A 7,763-nucleotide genomic window follows, 5' to 3' on the forward strand; every position below is an offset into this window, starting at 1 on the left:
AATAATATGGCATGCAGTGGCTTCTGAGGTTGCTCTATGTGGTCAAGATTTGAAAAGATGTATTATCCTTAGTCATGCACCTTTTAATGTTTTGCTAATAATTTCTTTCCTCATGAAAGACCCATCAATATAGGCCAGTAAGCCAGAACTAAGCAATGATAGAAAACAATGTTCCAGTTTAATAGTTACTGATAAACAACAGAATTGGGAAATTCATTCACTCTGTTTCCATCCAAGAACTGAATCAAAGCCTAAGCCAATGAGTGTAGCCTTCCTCAATTCTTTCGACAACCCTAATCCACTGAAAACTTAAAATATTTGGTTTAGCTTTTTTCTTTAACAATGGCAGAAGCAATGATGCTCAAAATAGCTTCCAAAGTTATAACTGTGTCCCAAGTACAAGTTATTTACCATGTAAGATGATCTTATTCTTAAAGATTTCAGAGTCTATTTTCCCTTTTTGGGTTTTGTTAATAAACTTAAAATTGCACTTAGTTGAAATAAAGAACAGAGACAGTAAAGATCTAAGTAAGGATATGAATTATGGACAATTACAAAAAGTACATAATAGTACATGAAATGACAAATAGTACATATAATGCAAACACATGCTCTGTACAGAACCTACAGCATGCCTGTTGCATTGAGGTGTGCCCACATACTGTTCTGCAAAGGCCCACAGCCCATCTCTTATTTAGGTGGCAGGTGCCACATTGTCGCACAGACCCCAGGGCAGGTCTTCAACATTGCAGGAACAGGATCAACTACTACATAATTTGTTACAGAAAGTCAATAGAACGTAAATTTGTTTGGGGCTCTTTTTGCAGGGGTGGTTGTATTTTGATTACAGGCAAGGAAGGCGGCCTGATTGCAATGCGCCCCGCTACAGAAATCCTGATGGAGGGAAACAAGTGTTCTCCTTTTAACTGTGCCATTGCATACCCCAACTAGGTTCTGTGAGGTGGGTGTCTGATGGATATCCTTGCCCTCTGCTACTCCAGCTTTATCAGCAGTTATATGAGGATGGCTGAGAAAGAAATATTTGTAAACCTATTTTTGTTCTCTCTTGCTAAAGCACCCAGCAGTGTGCAGCCCTGATCCATTACTAGGGTTCCCAGGTGCTACAATAATTCATATTTAACAAGAACAACCAACAAATGGGAATGAAGAACAGGGGGATGTCCTGATGTCTGCAACAGGGAACCCCCCACTGCTCACTAAAGGGAGATGAAGCCAGGATCCCAGCCCCCTGCTACGGGTGCCACAGCCTGCGATACGGTGAGGGAAACGGTGCCAAACTGCTGCTTACCCCAGCAAGCTCCCAGCCAGGGATCACGGTGGGTGCTGTCCAGTGCTGGAACAGCGCCTTACCTGCCCGGCGTGTGGGAGAAGGGAGACTTCCCTGCCTTCGGCCCCTCAGAGAACTGAATGTGGGGGCGTCTCTGCCTTCACGACTACAGACTTGCACGAAGGATACCCTGCCCTGCCACGCCACAGGGACCCCAGCGGCCGCCCCATAGGCGATGCTCTGCTCCCCACAGCATCCGTCCTCTGGGGGCCCTCCTGCTTCCCGCGCTAGCGCCCCGGCGCCCCTCGCACAGGGGATGGATGCCCCGCTCCCTGCAGCGCCCCGTACGGGGGGTGCCCCGCTCCGCTGCAGGGACACACGCCGCCCGCGCCACAGGGCCAGGCGCTGCCCAGCACGCGGGGTGCCCGCTCCGTGCCCGGGCGCACAGGCCGGAGGGGGCCGTGCGGCTCTCCGGGGCGGAGGGATCGAGGGGGGAGCGAGGAGCGGAAGAACACGCACGTACCTGCTGCCCGGACCCTCAGCCCCGCTCTGCGGCGGCGGCGGCGGCGGCGGCTCAGCACAGGCAGGCGCGCGCCCGGCCGCCCTGTTGCATGCTACATGCAGAGAGCTGGAGTCGGCTAGGAAACCAGCGGGCTGCGGCTTCGCTCGGGCTGGGGCGCGCGCTCGGCATCACGTGGGGGTGGGGACCCAATGGAAGGGCCGGGCCGCGGCTCTCGTAGTACTACTGCCGGGTAGGGGCGGGGCCTGAATGAATGGCCACGCCCCGAGACGGGGCGGGGCTTCAGAGGAGTAGTCTGGGCCTTAGAGCTGGGGTGGCTCCGGACACGGGGCGAGCAGGGCGGGGGCCCTCGGCAGGTCTGCTCCGAGGAGAGCAGAGGGCGCGGGACCGCCCCGTGCACAAACTCGCGGACAGAGACGGCCGGGGAGGGGTGAAGCAAGACCCTTGCCCCGGGCTGGCCCTCCCCTCCGGCGGCTCTCGCCACTGCTTGGTCGCGCTTGGCTCGCGACTTCCTCCGCAACCGCGCGGGGGAAAGCTGGGCCGCCATCCTTTGTGTTTTTCCAAGTTCAATATCTGAGCTCTTCCAGGTATATTTGCCAAGAGCTCAACAGTGGTTTCATTCGGATGCAGAACGGCGGGTCGAGCTGGTTGTCAATATGCCACGTGGCTGGTCCAATAAAAGATTTCGCTCCAAGTCATCCTTGCCTCTCCCCTCATTGCACCGTCCTGCCTGGATCTGAATCTGAACGTGACCAGATCAGAGGAGGGTTAGAGCCCAGGCTCTGGCTGGGGCTGTCAATAACTCTGAATTATGAATTTAAACACACAAGAGCAGCCTTGGACAGTGTGTTACATTAAAAAAAAAAGTTTAAACAAAGTGGGAGGCTTTGAGAATGAGAGCCAGGGGTAAGCAGGAAGCTCCCGCAGATGCTGCCGGTACTGTCAACAGTTGAGGGGTGTGGATGGGGGTGGCAAGCAACCACCACAAGTCAGGGACCACCCGCAGGTGCAGTGGGCAGTGGCAGTGGTGGCCAGGGGCGATCATGGACTGCCGGTGGCGAACAGCAACAGCCCACAGGTACCACCAACAGTGTCGGCAGTGCTTTTTTGCAGGAAGTGCACCCCCTACATGTTGCCCATGATGAGAGCCAGTGTCACCATAGAAAAGAAATTAAGTACATGAGGATGCTGTGTAGCCTTGTGGGCTTTAGGGAAGGGAGAAGTACTAACCTAAAATATTCATCTGAAAGAGAGTAAGTAATTGTTCTTTTACAACCCAAAGACTTCAATCAAACCGGAAAGCTACAAAATACATAGCATTGTCATAGGCAGACAAGGTTCTTTGCGTGAATCTGATATCTTTTATTAGACCAACTTAAATAGTTGGAAAACAATTATTAAGCAAGCTTTCTGGTTCAAAAACCCTTTGTCAGGCTGAGGAAGTTTCAGCAGTTGGTGTGTGCTCTTCCTTGACGGAATGAAAAGTAAAGAAGCCAGAGGCTGGGCTGGTATGCATACAAGACAGGCAGTCAATGAAAATGTACATTGTCATAGGCATTTGATAGACTTACTACAAACTCAGCTCATATTTGTTAGGACACTGCTGTCCTGAGATAAAAGTTCTCTCTCTTACCTGATCTGCTTAGTAAACCTGGCCTTGAAATCAAATAATAGGCCACCTTCTGCTCCCGTTTACAACCTCTTGTCCAACCCCGCTAAATTCAACAGTTGTGAGGTATAACTTAGGGCAGAGTTTACCCTACCAAATACCCTTTTGATACTCTACAGGAATGCATAATCATTATAGTGGTATAGTGCTATAATTTTTCAAGGGTGGTAGACAGTCTGTATTTATAACTGCAGTCAGTCCTTTCATATTCTGTGGAAATTAACTGTAATTTATAAAAGTGCAAAACAAAATGTGTGCCTATAGTATTTTTTATAAATTTGAATAAATTGTAAACTTGCTGAATAATCTCAGCATAATTCAATACAAATAGACACGGTAGATGGTCCATATTGAAAACCTCTTATCCCAACTACTTATTTTTTAGGAATGTTTTGCAAATGAGAAAACCTGAGGAAACAGAATTGTGGACTTTTGCATCCTTAGTTCTGGAACGCTGGGACAGTGGGAGGACGCTGTGGGAGGCTCCCCTTGGCTAGGGACAGACATTCAAAAAGCCTGAGTCTGAATTGATTCAGCCTTTGCAAGTTAGTCCAACCTGGCTAGGCTACATCACTTTGTAACTCAAAAAGACATCCCAGAAATACAGGAACATGCCTGTAGTGGCTAGGCTAGAAGCTGGGGTGTGCTACAGCAGCCCTCCTCTTGCCTCCACAAGGCAGAGCTGAGGTGGGGCTTGGCCAGGGCAGGATGCTCCGATTATTCCCCAAACCTTCTGAGCTTCCAGCAGGGGATGTTTATCACCCCTAACTCAGTGTTTACTAACTTATTAAGAAAACAAAGCCTCTCTACATTAACTAATGGAGCTGTTCTTAAACAGCTCTTCCAAGGAAGGACATTAAAGCTACCTGTTGATTAGCTCCAAAAAGCCTGTCTTGCCTCTGTCCTCTCCCACAGCACAGATTGTAGCCAGTATGTGGTCTGCTAGCTAATGCTGAGGCATCTGCATAAAGCAGAGGGGAGATGGAAATAATCCCTGTTTAGCAGGGAGAAGCCAGGCAGATGCTCTGTGCCTGCAAGCTCCAGGCAGGGAGCAGAGGGGAGGGGCTAGCCCTGCAGTGGGGCAGAGAGCTCCATCCAGCCCAGAGAACATATTGAGATTCTGGGGGAGTCTGGTTTATCTTAAACCAGCAAGGGGCCTGGGACAGAAATTGCATAAACTGGTTTGACTCAAATCAGGTAAGTCTGATACTACATTCAACCAGGTTTATCTCAAACCAGTTTCAGCCATTTTCAAACTAGTTTATGTGCACTGAACATCTGTTCTGTTACAGGTTTAAACCAGTTTCTGATTCCTTGAACTGGTTTATGTATAATGTCTGTCCCTCCCCTTATGGCTAACTGCTTTGAAGTGGGTTCCTTTAAGCACCTAAGAGGACATATAAACTCACAGTATAGATCTGTGGAGGAAATGCTTTGAAAAAAAAAGTTGAGAGTAATCCCTTCTTCCCTACTTCAGTGGGTTAAAAAATCTTAGGAGAATTCTTCAGCTCCTTAAGCCACAGCATAAAAGTCTATAATGGTGCTTCACAGCAGAATATAGAAGAGGGAGGAGCAGGCCTGTTGGAAACATGGTCATTTGCTCTACATATAGTGCATATTTCGTAGGACTAGGCTACACCAGTGGCATACCAATGTGGGCACGGGAGGGGGAAAGGGGCCATGCCCCCAGGTGCTAGCCTGGGGTTGGGGGAGTGCCAGCAGCACTTCCGGTTCTATCATCGGCATTTCTGGGCTCGGCGATTGGCAGCCAGTGGGACCCTCAGCAATCGGCCATGGATGGGGCGTGTATGCAAGTATTGGCCCCCGGGTGCTGGAGACCCATGGTATGTCACTGGGTTACACATAGGACTAGGCTATATATGCTGCCTTTCCTTTTCAGTTACACATAGTAGCAGATGCAGATGCCAACCTCTGGCTAGTGTACATTAAGTTGAGGGCTCTATCTGTAGTTCCCACAGGGAGAGTAAACTTGCAGGTAGAATAGATATTATCTATTTTGCCTTTGGGCTGAATCTAGGATTTTCTTAATACTACTCATAACTTACATAGTTTATATAATCACTGGTAAAGAAATACCTAGAAAGCTTGTTATAAATTAAACTGACAGAACATAATGCAGGTACTTTTCCTTTTTCATGTCCTTGTGACAAGGTATTTAGCAGAATTTTCAGATTCATTGGAATCTAACAGGGTTGCACCACAAGCATATCTGCTGGGGCCTCAAACATGGGACCCGTGAGTGGTTAACCACATGCCTTAGTGCTTGTGCCACCCTAGCCCCTACAAGCAAGGTAAAAACAGATAAATGGGCAACAATTTATGGTCAGACATACAGGTATACAATGATGGATATTGAAACTATAAATGTGCTCAGATAAATAAGGATATGTTATGGTAATACACTGCCTTTTGATACACAGTAACCAACATAACATTTTTAAAACTGACATTTTTTTTAAATGAGACCAGAGCTGACAGTTAATGCTACATTCAGGTGTAGGTCCTCAATATAGAAAACAGTGACCAACTTAAAAAGTCCAAAGAAGGATTATAAAAAAAATATTGTTAAAAGGCATGTTCTCCAAGAAGAAACCAAAAGAACTAGAAATGTTTAAGTTGGAAGAGAGGTGGCAAACAGGGAACACATGAAGAGTAAACAAATACCTAAGGAATACTAACAGAGAAAATTAATCAATGCATTTAAAGTGAACAGAAAAGCAGTCCACCAATATGAAAATATATTCAGAGAAATTTTAATGGAAAATTCCTGATAGGCATATTAAAAAATAGAAATAAATTTCTATCTGGAAGTTGCAATGACTGGGAGTTGGAGCAGCAATGAATACAGTGAGTGATGTATAAAACTCCATAGAGTTCAACAGATACACCTGGAGAAAGAATTTGGTCCTTTATGTCACTACCTTCATTATAACTTTCTAGCATTAAGTCATCTCTCATAGATTGGCTACACATGTCAAAGTTGAACTTCGGTGTTTTTCACCCGTGGTAGAAAATAATAAACAAACTGAAGCAAGTTGTTTCATTGATCTTCACAAAATAAGTTTTTGCACTCATAATTGTGCTGAGTATCTACATATTACTGCACTCATTTTTTTTTTTTATATAACACAAGAGATCATCAGTTTCAAAGCTTTTACAGTTCATCACCAGCTGCAGACTACACAACCTTAGCTAATTGTGTCCGCGTACTAACTTTTTCATTTAATAAATAGCCTTTTGTAAGTTAATTTTGATTTTATCCTAATGCTTTGATGCAGGTGCAGCATCCTATCCTTCAAAGCTGTACAGGCTAGTCAAGGTTCCCCACTACAGTTAAATAATTTTCTCCGTCTTTGGGAAACCTTAGAAGATGATCAGCATTACCATTTAATTATAGCAGTCTTTATAAATTGTATAATCATATAATTTATTGTCGAAGACTATGCCTTTTGCTGAGCTTTTAAGTAAATATGAAGACCTTAGCAGGAATTTGAAGAATCCAAGAAACAGAGGTTGATCCCTTCCCTGCTTTTGTGTGATAATCATATTTGTTCAACAGTAAAAGAAAATGAATTTTTATTTGTAATATTTTCTCTTTGTTGTACTTCTAGAACATGGGGAACACAATCAACCATTCTATATTTGTCTCTTTACCAGGCTGTGAAATCTTATGTTACTGCCCTCATTTTAAATATTTTTTTTATTTCTGTCAGCTAGTACAATTAAATTTACCTTCACAAGCAAATTCTTTGTTTTATCAAGAGTAAGTCATCTCTCCTCTCTAAAATTGTGTGTTTCAACAAATATATTGTGTTAATCCTTTTTTTCCTTGCTGTCCCCTTGATTTATTGGCTCATTTTTTTTTTTATTTCCCTTCAGTGTATGGAGGCAACCAATAAGGTAATGTCAAGCAGTTACCTTCTTCTGCCTACCTGATAGTGCAGCATCCGGCTGGTCTCACCCTGTTGGTAACTTGGCAACTTTAGTTTGTCCTTTCCATCCATCCATTGGTGGTCTACTGGCAGTCCTGGCTTCACACACATGAATAATTCAAGTTTGGAGTCCATACCTGCAACACACACAACAGTAGTGTCACTGCATAAGTGAGCAAAGGAGTTCACTGGGGCACAATCGCTAAGTCTATTAAAGATTAAATCACATTTCACAGTTAAGCTCTGTTAATACTCCCGGTCTGCTGGTTTCTTCGTGCATGTGTGTTTTGCAGTGCACTGCACATGCACATGTTCACCATGATGCTAATTTGC

The 7,763-nt window shown here is 45.3% G+C and overlaps 2 protein-coding genes across 4 annotated transcripts in view; one reads left to right on the plus strand and one right to left on the minus strand.

Moving 5' to 3' along the window:
• Positions 1-7,594, minus strand: part of TMEM266 (transmembrane protein 266) — a 155,776-nt gene extending 148,182 nt beyond the window's left edge. The window contains exon 1 of one of the 2 annotated variants that reach the window (XM_019533362.1): positions 7,431-7,594. The gene's annotated coding sequence lies outside the window, so the exon portion shown is untranslated. Of the gene's footprint in view, positions 1-1,811; positions 1,891-7,430 lie in introns of those variants that run through there. The other variant, XM_019533363.1, reaches the window with a different exon arrangement.
• NRG4 (neuregulin 4) overlaps positions 1-7,763 on the plus strand; it is a 97,731-nt gene that overhangs the window by 39,905 nt on the left and 50,063 nt on the right. The window lies entirely within an intron of this gene.

This window comes from Crocodylus porosus, unplaced genomic scaffold, assembly GCF_001723895.1.
Source record: "Crocodylus porosus isolate Cpor-Errol unplaced genomic scaffold, CroPor_comp1, whole genome shotgun sequence".
Taxonomy (NCBI): domain Eukaryota; kingdom Metazoa; phylum Chordata; order Crocodylia; family Crocodylidae; genus Crocodylus; species Crocodylus porosus.